General features: G+C 41.3%; 1 protein-coding gene across 9 annotated transcripts in view; it reads left to right on the forward strand.

Annotated features, from left to right (window-relative positions):
* The window catches only part of MAPK10 (mitogen-activated protein kinase 10), a 239,964-nt gene that overhangs the window by 14,999 nt on the left and 206,644 nt on the right, over positions 1–18,321 (forward strand). The window lies entirely within an intron of this gene.

Below are 18,321 nucleotides of genomic sequence, written 5' to 3' on the forward strand. Positions count from 1 at the left end.
TGAGACTGGCTAATAAAAGGAAAAGATTAATATGGGCAAAAGCACACAGGCATTGGACAGAGGAAGATTGGAAAATAGTGTTATGGACAGACGAATCGAAGTTTGAGGTGTTTGGATCACACAGAAGAACATTTGTGAGACGCAGAACAACTGAAAAGGTGCTGGAAGAGTGCCTGACGCCATCTGTCAAGCATGGTGGAGGTAATGTGATGGTCTGGGGTTGCTTTGGTGCTGGTAAAGTGGGAGATTTGTACAAGGTAAAAGGGATTTTGAATAAGGAAGGCTATCACTCCATTTTGCAACGCCATGCCATACCCTGTGGACAGCGCTTGATGGGAGCCAATTTCATCCTACAACAGGACAATGACCCAAAGCACACCTCCAAATTGTGCAAGAGCTATTTAGGGAAGAAGCAGGCAGCTGGTATTCTATCTGTAATGGAGTGGCCAGCGCAGTCACCAGATCTCAACCCCATAGAGCTGTTGTGGGAGCAGCTTGACCGTATGGTACGCAAGAAGTGCCCATCAAGCCAATCCAACTTGTGGGAGGGGCTTCTGGAAGCATGGGGTGAAATTTCTCTCGATTACCTCAGCAAATTAACAGCTAGAATGCCAAAGGTCTGCAATGCTGTAATTGCTGCAAATGGAGCATTCTTTGACGAAAGCAAAGTTTGAAGGAGAAAATTATTATTTCAAATAAAAATCATTATTTCTAACCTTGTCAATGTCTTGACTATATTTTCTAGTCATTTTGCAACTCCTTTGATAAACATAAGTGTGAGTTTTCATGGAAAACACATAATTGTCTGGGTGACCCCAAACTTTTGAACGGTAGTGTATATATATATATATATATATATATATATATATGTATATATATATATATATATATACATATCAATATTAACAGTGTTAACAGCATCCCCGGCAAGGTTATAATGCATTGAGTCTATCCACTGTGCCCTGAAATGCATGCTGAAGGCTCTCTCTATGGAGGGTCCCTGTGGAGGAGGTAAGTGTTTTATTATGTGTGGTGTATTTAGTTGTCACTGTAGCTGGTTGTCACTCTTATAGGGCACTGGGGCTTGGCTAGCTGGCACTATCATTGGGCATTATGACTGACTGCCACAGTTTTGGAGGACTGGCTGGCACGGTTATTGGATGCTATGGATAGTTACTACTTTTTATGGAGGTACTTGGCTTCTAAAAAAATCTGCGGCAGCACATTCCATATACCTGTCGTATGTACATCTGGGCATGTTTATGTATCTGTACATGTGTGTAAGTATTGGGCCCTTATTTTGGGTTTTCACCATGGCTGAAGCGGGCCCCCTTCTATGTTTACTTCAGCTAATTTTTTTAATACTACAAATGCTTTGAGGTACTGGTTTGACTAATAGCACACTGCATAACTAGATACTAGAAATCTAAACTATTATGTAAAGGAGCCCCCCACTAATGCTATTGATATACCATAAATGTATGTGGTGGGAAACCCAGTTCACTTGACATATAGTTACATCTATAAAAAAAAATTTACACTTGAAACAGCAGATTTAGGCTTTCTTGGCTTGTTAAAAATGCAGAAAAGCATTTTATGGGTGGTGTTTTTAATGCAGAACGTTTGTAAGATGCATTTTTTTCAGGCATTTTTCAGTCCTAAAGAAAAGCCTATGGGAAAACGGCTGAAAAAAGTCGGCCATACCTAGAGCATGCTGCGTTTTGAAATATACCCAAACAACGCACCAAAAGTGAAGAAAAATACCACATACAAAAGGCATTGTTTCTGTTGCTTTTTATATTTCCCTATTGGCTTTCAGCAGATATCTGGCTGCAGCGTTTAGAAAAAAACAAAACAAAAAAACATTGGAAAAAATGGCAGGAAAAACTCTGCAAAAAATGCAGTGTTTTTCCTATAAACGCTATGTGTAAACTCACCCTCACATTAAAATTCCCTGTGTCTTCTGGCTTTATAATATACGTTTTCCTAGCAATTTCCTTCTCTTTGCATAACTAGCAATCATGAAAAATGTATTAGCAACATGATGCTGCAGTCGTTTTCTATGAAGTAATATTGACGGGGTTTCTTAATGTAATGTCTTGGAATGGATTCAAAGCTGCATTGCCATTGAGTACATTTGATTTGGAGGATGTATTTTCATTCCTTTTTTAAATATAGTATATTGATGATATTTGACATTGATTGATAATGTTGAGGTCATTTTACTGGTATTGCCGTCATGATCCAGCACGCTTTATATAGGTATAATTGCATTGTGGGGAATTTTAGGAGCTTCTAATGATGTTAAATCATTGATGACCATAGGTAGAGAAAGTCTCTGTAGCATTCATAAAAAAAAGTGAAGTCAGACTCAGATCTTGATCATATGATACAGATGTATCCACCCTCACCTTTGCTTGAATTTGATTAAGGACTCCAATTTTGCATGAAACTAATTCAATACATTATCGCAACATTCTAGCAAAATCCTTGACAGGTTGCAATTCACATCACAACCACTGGATGGCCACGCAGAGACACATATAGCAAAGAAATCTCGTGACAGAGTATCACAAAATACTGTTTTTTTTTTGTTTGTTTTAAATCTTGTCTTCTTGTGTCACATATCTCCGAATATGTTGAGATTAAAGGAAAGGTAACTTGGGTTTGGTCACTAACCTAAGCGTTAATACTTGCATGTTCAGCTCTTGACCACTGAGGCCAGTTATTAGCCGCATCGGTCACGTGGATGTGAGTGATGTCATCAATGTGTGTCAGCACTGGAGTGGCTGGGAATTTAACAGGAGTAGTATTGGTTCATCTTTTATTTTATGACATCTTCTACTCTCAGGCTAACTTTTTTAACTCCCAGAAAAGCCCTTTAAGAAATTGTATGTCCAAGGTTCTATAATATATATCTTAATCGAAATGGGAGCTCTATTTTCTGGTATAGAGCCACAAATCCCCTGATTGCTTTCGCGTTCATACCGTTAACTGATAGAATTCTTGCTGCTTGCAATCAAACCAAGTGGAGTTTAAGAGCTTACTGAATACATTATATTCTGCCAAAACTTTACTTTATAAACGGGCTTTCCTACTTCTAAAATTATTCAGCAATTGTCTCCAAACATATAAAATAACAAACAGTAAGTATTAGTGAGGTTGTATCAGCTATTTGCACGAATATAATGAATTAATTTTTACTACATTTTAAAACAGAGAATTTGAAAATGATATTGTAGAGGTTGTCCGGTTTCAGCAAATTAATATATATATATATATATATATTTTTTGTATAATTAAAAGGGATACACACGCTCTGTTGAAAAAATAAAAAATATGTGAATAGCCACTATTGACATGTATGGGTCTGAAAAAATAAAATTTATTGAAAAAACGGATAGCACACGAATGAGAAATATGTTAGTGTAATTAAGACTTGGGAGACTTTGGTTCCTGCCTTATCTCATGAGAAACATAGACCAGATGAACTTCTTAGCGCAGTGTTTAGCTGAGATTCACTATTATTATTGTATAAGAGTTCGTATGAATTTGTATTTTCATCATGACTTTCCCATTATTATGAGTTAATAAAATCATCTGGTTTGAATGTCCTCCACTTTGTCTGCTTGTCTTCTTGCATTACGGTAAATAGGTGTTTTGTTCATGCAATGTTGATGTGAGATGACTGACTTTAATATACTGTATTTTTAATACAGTCATACTTGGCGCACCTTGGTTCCTAGTGTGCCCTTTATGTCTCAGGCCATTTGTAATGAGGATAAACAAGGTAAATATAACATGCATTACAGTCAATGAGCTCAAGTCATGTGAATAGTTAGATAATAACTGGTAAATGGTGCCTTGTTACTGGAGATGCATTCAACCCAATAGACATCTTATTGCCATAAAAATTATACTCTTTACAGTCATAAATTCACACCTAATGAAAAGAAATGGTTATACCTACAGTGCATTCGGAAAGTCTTCAGACCCTTTCACTTTTTTTTTCACATTTTGTTATGTTGAGGCCTTGTGCGAAACTAAAATAAAAATTCAGGTATTTCCCCATCATTCCGCACTTAATATCCCATAAGTGAAAACATAATTTTAGACATTTTTGCAAATTTATTAAAAATTAAAAACTCTAATTTTACATGGACATAAGTGTTCAGACCCTTTGCTATGACACTTGAAATTTAAATCTGGGGCCTCCCATTTGTCTTGATTATCTTTGAAATGTTTCTACACCTTGATTGGAGTCCAACTGTGGTAAATTCATTTGATTGGACATGATTTGGAACGACACTCCCCTGTCTATATAAGGTCTCACAGCTGACAATGCATATCAGAGCAAAAAGCAAGCCTGCGGAGGAAAAAAAAACTGCGTATAGAGCTCAGAGGCAGGATTGTGTGGAGACACTGATCTGGAAAAGGGTACAAAAAAAATAATTCTGATGCACTGAAAGTTCCATAATTCTTAAAGGGAAGAAATTTGGAGCAACCAGGACTCTTCCTAGAGCTGGCCGCCCCACCAAACTAAGTAATCTGGGGAAAAGGGCCTTGGTAAGAGAGGTGACCAAGAACCCAATAGTCACTCTGGCTGAAATTCAAAAATTTTGTGTGTAGATGGGAGAAACTTCCACAAGGTCAGCCATCACTTCAGCACTCCACCAATCTGGGCTTTATAGCAGAGTGGCCAAAAAGAAGCCTCTCCTCAGTAAAATACACATGAAAGCCCACCTGGAGTTTGCAAAAAAAGCACTTAAAGTACTCCCAGACTGTGAGAAAGAAGATTCTGTGGTCTGATGAAACCAAGATTGAATTTTTTTACCTAAATTCTTAGCGTCATATCAGGAGGTAACCAGGCACTTCTCATCACCTGCCAAATACCATTCCTAATTTGAAGCATGGTGGTGGCAGCATAGCCAGCGGTTGGGACAGAGAGACTGGTCAGGGTTGAGGGAAAGATGAATGGAGAAAAGTACAGAGATATTATTAATGAAAACCTGATCCAAAATGCTCTGGACCACACACTGGGCCCAATGTTCACCTTCCAACAAGACGATGACCCTAAGCACACAGCCAAGACAACACAGGAGTGGCTTAGGGACAACTCTGTGAATGTCCTTGAGTGGCCCAGCCAGAGCCCTGACTTGAAGCCAATCGAACATCTCTGGAGAGACCTGCAGATGGCTGTCCACTGACGGTCCCCATCTAACCTGAAAGAGCATGAAAGGATCTGCAGAAAAGAATGGCAAAAAGTCCCCAAATCCAGGTGTGCAAACCTTGTGGAATCATAACCAAGAAGACTGGAGGCTGTTACCGCTGCCAAAGGTGCTTCAACTAAGTACTAGTAAAGGGTCTGAATACTTATGTCAATTAAACATTTTAGTTTTTACTTCTCAATAAATTAGCAAAGATTACTAACATTCTGTTTTAACTTTGTCATTGTGAGGTATTGAGTGCAGAAAGATGGGGAAACACTTGAATTTGTTTTTATTTTAGCACAAGACCTCAACATAACAAAATGTGAAAAAATTTAAAGGGTCTGAAAACTTTCCGAATACACTGTATTGTAATTATTCATTTTATTATTACATTAGTCCCTCTGTGTGCTGAGGTGCTTAGCAACAGGTGTGGTCTCCTTCTATACTAGAAAATGCTCGTAAGCAGGATTGTTGACATGCCACCACTGCTTCAACACTTTGGGCGGGGAGTATTAGGCTATGTTCACACTCAGTGGCGTAACTACCGCTGTAGCAGCCGTAGCGGCTGCTACGGGGCCCGCGGCATGAGGGGGCCTGTGTCGCCCGCCGGCACAGGCCCCCACGATGGCCGGAGGCTCCGCTAGCTGCCGCTATGGCTACTACAGCGCGACGCCACTTAACACTACGGCAGAGCAGGGAGGTATCTGCCCGCTCTGCCATTAAAGGGGTTGTTCCTACAAAAGACATGTATCCCCTATCCTGTGGATAGGGGATACATGTGTGATCGCTGGCAGCTATAAGGAGAACAGGGGACCGAAAGTCCCCTGAATTTCTCCATCACAAACTTCGGACTTCCGGGGTCTGTGTCGGCAGCTCTGTAGAAATGAATGGAGCGCCGGTCGCGCTTGTGCGCATGCGTGACGAGCGCTCCTTTCATTTTTATTGAACTGCGCAGACGCCGGAAGTCAGAGGTTAGTCATGGAGAACTTCGGGGGACTTTCGGTCCCCTTTTCTCCTTATCGCTGCTAGCGATCACACATGTATCCCCTATCCTTTGGCTAGGGGATACATGTCTTTTGTAGGACAAACTATAGGTCTGATTTTTTTGGGGGGTTGTGGCTGTACGGCGTTACCTACAGGGGGGGCTGTATAGCGTTACCTACAGGGGGGGCTGTATAGCGTTACCTACAGGGGGGGCTGTATAGCGTTACCTACAGGGGGAGCTGTATGGCGTTACCTACAGGGGGACTGTATGGCGTTACATACAGGAGGGGCTGTATGGCGTTACCTACAGGGGGAGCTGTATGGCGTTACCTACAAGGGGGGCTGTATGGCGTTACCTACAGGGGGGGCTGTATGGCATTACCTACAGGGGGGGCTGTATGGCGTTACCTACAGGAGGGTTCTGTACGGCGTTACCTACAGGGGGGGCTGAATAGCGTTACCTACAGGGGGGGCTGTATAGCGTTACCTACAGGGGGGGCTGTATAGCGTTACCTACAGGGGGGGCTGTATAGCGTTACCTACAGGGGGAGCTGTATGGCGTTACCTACAGGGGGGCTGTATGGCGTTACCTACAGGGGGACTGTATGGCGTTACATACAGGAGGGGCTGTATAGCGTTACCTACAGGGGGGGCTGTATGGCGTTACCTACAGGGGGGCTGTATAGCGTTACCTACAGGGGGGGCTGTATAGCGTTACCTACAGAGGGGGTTGTATAGCAATACCTACAGGGGGGTTCTATATGACGTTACCTACAGGGGGGCTGTATAGCGTTACCTACAGGGGGGCTGTATAGCGTTACCTACAGGGGGGGCTGTATAGCGTTACCTACAGGGGGGGCTGTATTGCGTTACCTACAGGGGGGCTGTATAGCGTTACCTACAGGGGGGGCTGTATAGCGTTACCTACAGAGGGGGTTGTATAGCAATACCTACAGGGGGGTTCTATATGACGTTACCTACAGGGGGGCTGTATAGCGTTACCAACAGGGGGGCTGTATAGCGTTACCTACAGGGGGGCTGTATAGCGTTACCTACAGGGGGGGCTGTATTGCGTTACCTACAGGGGGGCTGTATAGCGTTACCTACAGGGGGGGCTGTATGGCGTTACCTACAGGGGGAGCTGTATGGCGTTACCTACAGGGGGGCTGTATAGCGTTACCTACAGGGGGTTCTGTATGGCGTTACCTACAGGGGGGCTGTATAGCGTTATCTACAGGGGGCTGTATGGCGTTATCTACAGAGGGGGCTGTATGGCGTTCTCTACAGGGGGCTGTATGGCGTTCTCTACAGGGGGCTTTATGGCGTTCTCTACAGGGGGGGCTGTATGGCGTTCTCTACAGGGGGCTGTATGGCGTTCTCTACAGGGGGGGCTGTATGGCGTTCTCTACAGGGGGGTCTGTATGGCGTTATCTACAGGGAGGTCTGTATGGCGTTATCTACAGGGAGGTCTGTATGGCGTTATCTACAGAGGGGGCTGTATGGCGTTATCTACAGGGGGCTGTATGGCGTTCTCTACAGGGGGGCTGTATGGCGTTCTCTACAGGGAGGTCTGTATGGCGTTATCTACAGAGGGGGCTGTATGGCGTTATCTACAGAGGGGGCTGTATGGCGTTATCTACAGAGGGCTGTATGGCGTTATCTACAGGGGGGCTGTATGGAGTTATCTACAGGGGGGGCTTTAAAAAAGGCACTATCTACAAGGGGGGTTGTGTGACACCGAGGGGGGGGTGCAGTCAAAAGTTTTCTATGGGGCCCAGTCTTTCCTAGTTACGCCCCTGTTCACACTGCTGTCAGCAGTTAAAGTAGTTTCCCCACTAAGAACATTTCGACCGCTGGGATCCCCACCAAACACGAGAATGAGTGTTCCCAAGTCCCCTATACGAATGGAGCGGTATTGAGCATGCTTGGCAAACACTACATTTACTGTGCATGGGTACAGCGTTCGGCTGGAGCTTTTGTCGGGAATGTGCAGAACCGCTCCACTAACATAAGGGCTTGGGGGCGCTTGGTCTCGTGATCGGTGGGGGTCACTGCGGTCAAACTCCCACTGTTCAGCATGCAGCGCTATTCTTGCCATCAAAAACACAGACTCCATTATAAGACAATGGGGTCTGTCGGCGTTGTTTGGTTCTGTCATACAACCCATCCAACTTTGTGTTGTGCCCTCTGTTATGAATGGAAGCTACTACGCAGATGTGAATAGAGCCTTAGGCAAGTAGATTTGTTTTTACTGGTGCCTTGTGGGAGAAAATTCCAAGGAAAGATAGTGTCTGTCTGCCAAAAGTATCCTTTAACCCAAGGAGGCACTCAGGAATGATATGTTTTCTAAATCTTGTGAGTCTGGCTTTGGTGACAAAGCAGGCACAAATGAAGTGGCTAGCATGTATGTAATAGGTGTTATAATTATATAGGCACATGCATATGAGGTTCTATTTAGATATTGCATGTGAAGATACAGCCAAAGTTTGCATGAGTAGTACATGAATAAAAAGATGTCCATCCTTACCTTTCCTAATATCTCAACATATCCTGAGATGTGTGGCACGAGATGACTAGGTTTGAAAATGAACATGACATAGCGATACTCTGTCACGAGATGTCTATGCTATATGTGTCTATGTGTGGCCACCCAATGGTTGTGATGTGAATTGCAGCCTGTCAAGGGTTTTACTAGCATGTCACAATATTGTATTGAATTTGTTTAATGAGAAATAGGAGTCCTTAATCAAATTCAAGCAAAGGGAAGGGTGGACACATCTGTATGAGTAAGTTGTAAGAGCAAGATGATTTTGTGGGAAGGGGAAGGGGAATGCATCTTACAACCCACATCACAAACCAACACCTGGGAAATTAAAACGTTACTGAGCTCAAAGCTTGTAAAATTACATTTGATTTTATTTTGCTTCAATAACCTACTCAACTTTAGTCATAGTCACAGGTGTCCAATATGCTGAGATTTAGGGGGTTGTTTTGGTATCCTCATAATGTAGAACTTTTATCTGTCAATGTGTTTGCCTTTGACATGAAGGGGTTAAAGGCTAAATACAACTTGGAAAACGCGTTTTTTAAATAAAAATGTGTATCAGTGTGCTTGGTGTAACATTCTAATTAGTTTTTATTAAAAATTATTTTTACTTTTTGAGATACAGCTGCTTTGTATCCTGTACCAGCGCAAGATACAGGATACAAAGCAGCTGTTTCTCAAATTAGTAAAAATTATTTTTACTAAAAAGTAATTTGCACGAAACACACTGATTTGTTGTATTTAACCCATTGGCGCAGAATCACGTACATGCATGGCATAAAATTAAGCCATTAGCGCATCCCGCCGTGCATGTACGTGAAGGAGATCTTGCGGGCACAGAAGCTTTGCCCGCACAATCGCCGCGGGAGCCCTAAATAGCCGCGGTCAAATTTAAGTTGTTTGACAGAGGGAGGGAGCTCCCTCTGTCACCGATCGGCGGCCCGCAAATGAATTGCCAAATGCCGACAGGTTGCCATGGCAGCCGGGGGCCTAAGAAAGGCCCCCATGTCTGCCCTGGCTGTATGCCTATTTAGGCCATGCCAGAGTATTACACTGACCGGTAATAATGCTTTGATACACTAAGTATACCTAAGCATTATATAAGCGATCAGAAGATCGCATGTTAAAGTCCCCTAGTGGGACTAATAAAAAAAATAAATGAAAAAAGTTAAATAAAAAAATAAAAAAAAGATTATAGTAAATATTTAAATAAAACCACTTTTTTCACATAAAAAGTGGTTTTATTTACTAGAAGTGCAAAAAAACACAAAACACACACATATATATGGAATCTCCGCGATTGTAAAGACCAGAGTAATAAAGTCAACTCATTAATTAAACCGCTGGGTGAACGCGGTACAAAAAAAACACAAATTCTTTTTTTTTCTATTCCCCCACCAAAAAATGAAATAAAAGTTAATCAATAAGTCCCATGTACCCCAAAATGATACCAATGAAAACGACATCTCACCCCGCAAAAAATAAGTGCTCATATGGCGACATTGATATACAAAATAAAAAGTTACGGCTCCTGAAAAGCGGAGATGCAAAAACAAATAATTTTTGTTTAACCCCTTAATGACCGGGCCATTTTGCACGTTAATGACCAAGGATTATTTTCTGTTTTTTCACGGTTGCATTCCAAGAGTCGTAACTCTTTTTTTATTCCGTCTACATAGCCGTATAAGGGCTTGTTTTTTCCGGGACGAGTTGTATTTTGTAATTGTACCATTTTTAGATGCTTATAACATATTGATTAACTTTTATTAACTTTATTTTAGGAGAGAATTGAAAATAAGCAGCTATTCCAGCATTAATTTTCACGTTATAAATTTACGCCGTTTACTATGCAGCGTAAATAACATGTTTACTTTATTCTATGGGTCGGCACGATTACGGGGATACCAAATATGTAGAGGTTTTATATGTTTTCCTACGTTTGCACAATAAAAACCCTTTTAGAAAAAAATGACTTGTTTTTGCATCGCCGCATTCCAAGAGCCGTAACGTTTTTATTTTTCCGTCGATGTGGCCGTACGTGGGCTTGATTTTTGCGGGACAATGTGTAGTTTTTATTAGTACTATTTTGGGGTACATAGGACTTATAGATTAACTTTTATTTTATTTTTTATGGGGGGAATGGGAGAAAAGAGAGAATTTTGACGTTGTTTTTTGCGTTTTCTTTGGACGCCGTTCATCCGGCGGTTTAATTAATATGTTCATTTTATTGTTCAAGTTGTTACGATCGCGGGGATACCATATATGTGTATGTGTGATTTGTTTTGACCGTTTTACTAAATAAAACCACTTTTTGGGCCAAAAAAGTAGTTTTATTTGACTTTGACTGTAATTATAATTTTTTTTTTTTCACAAACTTTATTTAACTGTTTTACATTTTTTTTTTTAGTCCCACCAGGGGACTTCACTATGCGATGGGCTGATCGCATATATAATGCTTTGGTATACTTCGTATACCAAAGCATTATTGCCTGTCAGTGTAAAACTGACAGGCAACCTGTTAGGTCATGCCTCCGGCATCGCCTAACAGGCAGATGCTGAAGGCAGACCTGGGGGTCTTTGTTAGACCCCCGGCTGTCATGGAAACCCGACGGCGACCCGCGATTTGTTTGCGGGGGCGCCGATCGGGTGACAGAGGGAGCTCCCCCCTCTGTCAAACACATTAGATGCCGCTGTCACTATTGACAGCGGCATTTAATGGGTTAAACTGCCGGAATCGGCGCGCGCTTCGATACCGGCAGTTGCAGCAGGAGCCAGGCTGTGTATAACAGCCGTGCTCCTGCCGCTGATCGCGTGGGTACAGTCTCAGTACCCGCGCCATCACAGGACGGATATATCCGTCCTCCTGCGCGAACTAGCAGCTGCTGAGGACGGATATATCCGTCCTTCGGCGTTAAGGAGTTAAAAGTGTTTTAATTGTGCAAAAGTATTAAAAAAAAACAAAACTATATATATTTGTTATCTCCCAAAACCCCAAAAACAATGTTGGAATAGCTGTATTTTTTTTTAAATTCCTTCCCTAAAATAATTAAAAGATAAGCAATATAATATATACACCCAAAAATTGAAAAATACAATACAATACAATACAATACTCGTCCCGCAAAAAAACAGGCACTCATATGGCTATATCAACATAAAAATAAAAAAGTTAGGACTCTTGGAAGGCAGAGAGGAAAAAACAAAAAAGAATGCAGGTCCTTAAGGGGTTAGACCTGGTCCTTAAGGAAATAGACCTGGTCCTTAGTTAAAAAAAACAACGATTTCAAAAGGTGTACATAGCCTTTAACTGGTTCCCAACCGCTGGCTGTGTTTTTACGGCCAGCGGTCAGGGTCCTTAAAACCCGAGCCATAGACTTTTTACGGCTCGGGTTTTAACTTGCTGCCCGAGCGATCGGGCAGCTGAATGTCGGGTCTCCGGCTGTCAGTGACTGCCGGGGACCCTGAGGAGAGGATAGAAGCAGCTTTCGCTGCTTCTGTCTTCTCCGATGTCTTTTTACACAGCGCTCAATGAACGCTGTGTATAGGAATAGAGGCAGCAGAAGCGGCGCTGTCTCTATTCCTCCCGGTGATCATGTGCTGGTCACATGATCACCGGGTGCCGTTACTGACAGACTGCTGCTGGGTCTTACTAGACCCAGCACAGCCCTATTAGTGACAATCGTCACTATGAGAGGGCTGATTTCCCCTGTAACTGGGGCTGCTGTGCAGCTCCAGTTACAGTGGAAAAACATGGTGGAAAAGAAAGAAAAAAAAATATATGAAGTTCCCCAAAGGTCTTTTTTGACCTTTGAGGGACAGACCATAGTAATAAAAAAATAGTAAAGTAAAGTGCAAAAAAATATTAAATAATAAATACACATAAAATACCCACCTAATATAGACATGTAATATATTAAAATATACGGTAGACAATGATGATCACAAATAAAAGGTCTATTTTAGGGTAAAATTATGTTATTACCAAAAAAAATAGCTGAAACATAAAAAAGCTTATTTTTTTACTGTTATTTTCAAACTTTATGAATAAAAATTCTAAAATAGCAAAAAGGATGTGTATAAAAACGATAAAAAAAGAAACCTGCAATTGTCTATGGAAAAAACATCGCAAAATTCACGTCGTTAGCCCAACAAATAAAAAAGTTATAGCCATTTAACTAACATGTGCTAAAAATGGCTAAAAGATGTCTGGTCCTGAAGGCTCAAAATAGCCCGGTCCTGAACTGGTTAAGATATCACTGATGAATTTATTTTCCAGACTCAAAAAGTAGTGTTTGTCTCTGAATGGTAAATAAGTTAAAATGACCATATTGGTCACGCAGTAGGCACAGGTACAGCTTTCTGGACCCATGTAGGAGTGTGGCATTGGTTAGCTCGTCACATTTTAATTTTTAGGTTTTATCTCTTGCCCAACGCAGAGGCACAGCTGAATGGTTATGTCTATCAGCAGCGCAGCAAACAGTGTCACCCAAGGATGTAATTGAACAGAGCATCTCTTACTTCTCCCCTCACCCGCAATTGTGTCAAGTTGTCTGGAAACTGGAGTGATCTCATAATGTTGTCAGGCATCAGGTTATTGAAACCCATTCTGCTCCGACATTTTCACTGCCTGAGATTCAGTGTTCTGAAGCCTGACTCTAGTCATTGACTGTTGTGACATCAGCTTCATTGCAGATTCCAGGGAGACCAAGCAGTACATGTACTATAGTGCAGTGCTCAAGTTTGACCACTAGGTGGCCTCTACTTAATCCTATCTCAAGCCAAATGATTTCGATCACACAACAAAGAAATCTGGTGGTAATTCTAAATTTTTTGAGGCACTCCACCGAATGCGGTAAGAATTTACAGAAGGTTCAAGTTTTTTGTTACATGAGTAATGGTACATCACACTGACAGCCCTCACCAGCATCCTATCACCACACTTGCTCCGCCACCTCAGCGTTTTTGACAAAACATAATTTTTTCTGCTAAATCAGATACTTATTTAATATCAGTTTCATGGGGTAAATATGCCTATGAAAATTGATGTCTTTATAAGTACGCTTAGATTGTCAGCTCTTTCTGCATTTTATTGAAGTTTGTACTTATTGGACATGGCTGCGCAGATAATAATAATATGGTCCTTGGAAATATCCACGTTTTCTTGTTTTGTTGTAAATTGACAAAAGTCTGGTCCAACTAATATGCATTGATTATTAGTCCAAAGTAAACTATTTTATTTTGGAACAGTAATCGACCTGTGTAAATAATCAGCTAAAAATATTATCATTTAGGGCCTGTCACAATGGCGTCGGGTTCCATTTGGGGTTTCTGTTCATCTAGTCCGTCAGAGGATTAGACGAACGGAAAGCCGAACGGAAGCTATAACTTCCGTTTGCACTACCATTGATTTCAATAGTAATGCTTCAGTTTCAGATGGTTTCCGTTTGTTTCCATTCTGTAAAGTTTCCCTTTTTTTCACGGAAACAATAGCGTAGTCGAACAGGCCCCTAAGAAAATTGACCATGCATCGATAAAATTGTAAGTTATAACCAGCCCAGTTCTGTGAATCATTACATTACAAATGTATTGCAAAAGTAACAATATTAGAAATTTTGGTGACTGTTAATTTGTGATCTCCTAAATAAATCATCTTTACTCAATATGCCATGAAACCTTGTGTAACTTTTAAATTGCTTGGGTACGTTCAGACGAAAAAGTTTCTGCGCGTTTTAACCACTTATTAATATTACTCTATTTTAAGCTGAGGAATTCATTAAAGATCTGAAGTGTCAGCTATTTCTTAAGGAAAATTAGAAAGCCGGACTCTAAGAGAAAAATGCTACGCACCAACAATTTTAACATTTTGTATGCACAATGCGGCAAACAAGATATGATGCATATGCAATACATTCCGGATATGTCTATGTATAAAATGTAACACAACAACAGAATATATCTAGTATACCTCAAATTAGTCATACCACAGGCCTGGACAAATGTCAGGAGCCAAAAAGGCAATAAGCCTAGAAAGCTGTGATTGAGGCCTCATTTTTTTACTGGTTTTGTACAGTATTTTGTCCATTCCTCCCATACGCCATCACCTAACTAGTATAGCTTTAAATAGCCAGTAAGCATACTTAAAAATATGCCACCGTGACAGTAATCTCACACTGTAGTTGTGCCCATACAGCAGTACCAAATAGTAATGATGCCTATTTGTAGTATTAGGCTGGATTCACACGAGCACATTACGTCCGTAATGGACGGAATGTATTCGGCCGCAAGTCCCGGACCGAACTCAGTGCAGGGAGCCGGGCTCCTAGCATCATAGTTATGTACGATGCTAGGAGTCCCTGCCTCTCCATGGAACTACTGTCCCGTACTGAAAACATGATTACAGTACGGGACAGTTGTCCGGCAGCGAGACAGGGACTCCTAGCGTCGTACATAACTATGATGCTAGGAGCCCGGCTCCCTGCACTGTGTTCGGTCCGGGACTTGCGGCCGAAATACGTTCCGTCCATTACGGACGTAATGTGCTTGTGTGAATCCAGCCTAATATAGTGCCATATAACATAATTTCTCCAAAAGTCTTTTTTTTCTTTTTTTCTAATACTATTTTTATTGAATTTTGTAGGTCACATATAAGCGCACAAAGGTGAAATTCTGTAAAATTTAACAACACAGAGTACATAATCTAATCAGACTGACAGGCATACCGTATAAATGGCGTACACTATAAAGCGAAGCCATAATATATTCACAGAGAGTATGAAGTTTGATTACAGGTCACCCAGCAATAGATACATTATTAGGCCACGCCCATGTGGACACCCCTCCTATTTATTGAGTTCAGGTGTTTCAGCCACTCCCATTGCAAACATTTGCATAAAGCCCCGCCCCTCAGCCTTCTGCCACACAAAAATGGAAGATATCAGAAGAAAATCACCTGTGTTCTCTGCAAGATTTCTGCTAGATTGTTTGTTTCAGGAACATGCAAAAAATCCTGCAGATTGGAAAACATTGTTGAATTCAATCAGTCATTTCTAGGTTTAGTGTTCTTTTAAGTCAGGGTGCTGACTGTAGACGTCTACTCATAGAAGAGGCTTGGTGGCTATATCTGTCAGGCACTATTATAGATGAGCCCTTTTCATATTCTTGTACTCAATTAATCCAATTCCTTTTGGAAATATTGTTACGCTTTTGACAGCACCCATTTAATACATGCATCGTTCATTGTGATGCCAGTACAGTACTTTTCTCAGTACAAGACCCAGTATGACAAATCCATGGTTACAATGGTACTCAGCGCCAGAATGAAATCTCTGACTGAATCAGGTTAGTGTAGCCACAGTTCTAAAATATATGTTCAAAATAATGTGGTATTACATCAAGCTATTGTCTGAAGGAAAGTAAATCAGGAATATTATATGGAACTTAGGGACACATCAGCGTTGCCTTTACGTTGGGTTCCGTCGGAGGTTTCCGTCCGGTTAACCACTCATGGAAAGGCAAACGTAAACCTTATCTTCCGTTTCCCTCACCATTGATCTCAATGGTGATGGAGACGTTGCTAAAGGTTTCCGTTTGTCACCGGTGTGACAGGGTTCCGTGGTTTTGACGGAATTAATAGCGCAGTCGACTTTAGCAACGTTTCCGTCACCATTGAGATCAAAGGCAACGCTGATGTGAACACAGCCTTAACCCGCAGAAAAGAAAAAGAGTCTTACCTGGAGGGCAAGCACAGGTAAGGGACTCATAGTACAGTAAAACTCGGGCTGGCAGAACATGTGATGGATTTGTGCTTTTACTGGACCATAAAAAATGTAATGATACTTTACTATGATATTTACAGATGTTATCTCTGGCATGTTTCCAACCCCTGCTGAACTGATGCTGAATTGCCGCTTCTATATTTTATACCAATAAGCATGGGTCCTGTAAACGCAGTAATATTAGAGACATTTCTTACTAATGCACTTTTTTGCTCGATGCCGGATTAACATTAGAACATCAGAAGGGAGTTTTGGAGTGAGAAATGCAGAGCAACATGTTGCCAATTATATATTTTTTTATTATTATTAACTCTCAGAAAAGTTATTTTACAAGTGGAGATAGGCTTTAAGGGATTTTTACTGTACAGTTACACATTAAGTGTAACAAGCTATTACAGGCAGCAATAGCAAGTTGGAAAGTATTGGTAGCATGGCTTTAAAAATCCAGATTCTAGCAGTTCAGCCCTCATCAAACCTAAGAAACAAACCCAAAGGAATACTTGCAGCAAAAATCATCAACATACAATATTTTGCTGAAATATCTCTATTAAAAATATAAAGGAGCTTTACAGTTGTTGTGGGCGCCGAGCGAATGGATCAATGCACATTCTACCTGCTGTTTAAACACTGTTAACTCCAGTTACAAGTAATTTTTGATTGTCTTTGTCTATATTGAAATTTGAAAGGGGTTCTTTGGGAGTATGTAGTAGAGCGGAATTAATAAGTACAAAGCCTGCTCTATTTCATTATATAGTGGGGCGTACATTTAGGTCCCCAAGATTTGATACTCGTAATGCAAGTGGCAAATAGTAACAAACACTGAATCCGATAAGAGTACGCATTGATACTGAGTTCTATGTGCATGCTCATTCAACAGCAGCTATTCGAAAGTGGATAAAGATGTGGTTATTAACTTGACATCTGCAAAAAATATATCAATGGTTACTGTGACAGCTGGCACATATAGACAGAAGAGATGTCCTAGAAAACTACCTGAGAAACGGTGATGACACAGGACTTCCAACATTGATTACAGAAAGTTGGAGTAAGATATCAAATATATTTTCACGTTAGTTACAAACGCTTTCCAGCACAAACATTAATGGCATATCCCTAGGATGTGCCATCAATGTTCGATTGGTGGAGGTCTGACCACTGTGACCACCCTTGATTGCTAGAACAAAGAGGCTGCGCTAAAAAAGTGCCAAGCCACTTTGTCTTTTGTGTGCTCCTCTCGGTTCTTTAGGTAGGCTGCATGATAGGCCCAATATAGTCAATGGCTAACTATGCCGTCTCCAGAAAAACCTGGGCTGAGATGACAGGAGAGGAAGGGGCATGGTTCTATCATATCACCGCCGTCACTTCGTTCTTGCCATCAGCAGTTTTCCCAGCAGTCGGACTCCTACTGATCGGACTTACTGGCGATGTGCTATCAATATTTGTACTGAGATGACCCCCTTTAGTTGTTTTCATAGCATTAGAGTTTTTCTTTAAAGGGACACTATCGCTAAACATTATTTAGAATTAGTTTTTTTTTCTTCAAAAAATCATTTAATATTCAGTTATTTTGTATTCGATATTTGGTTACTTCCTAGAGGCAGTCCTCAGTAGAACTGCCCCCCCTCTCTTCACAGCAGGAGAGGGATGTTATAGAGTCATGTCATTGGAGTATGGAAATTGAGATCGGCAGTGACATCACCAGCCCTCCCCCTGATAACCCTGCCCCTCACTCTGTGACATCACCAACCCTCCCCAGATAACCCCGCCGCCTGCTGTCCTTTCCTTTTGCTTTGTATTAGCAGTCTAC

This window comes from Rhinoderma darwinii, chromosome 1, assembly GCF_050947455.1.
Source record: "Rhinoderma darwinii isolate aRhiDar2 chromosome 1, aRhiDar2.hap1, whole genome shotgun sequence".
Lineage (NCBI taxonomy): Eukaryota > Metazoa > Chordata > Amphibia > Anura > Rhinodermatidae > Rhinoderma > Rhinoderma darwinii.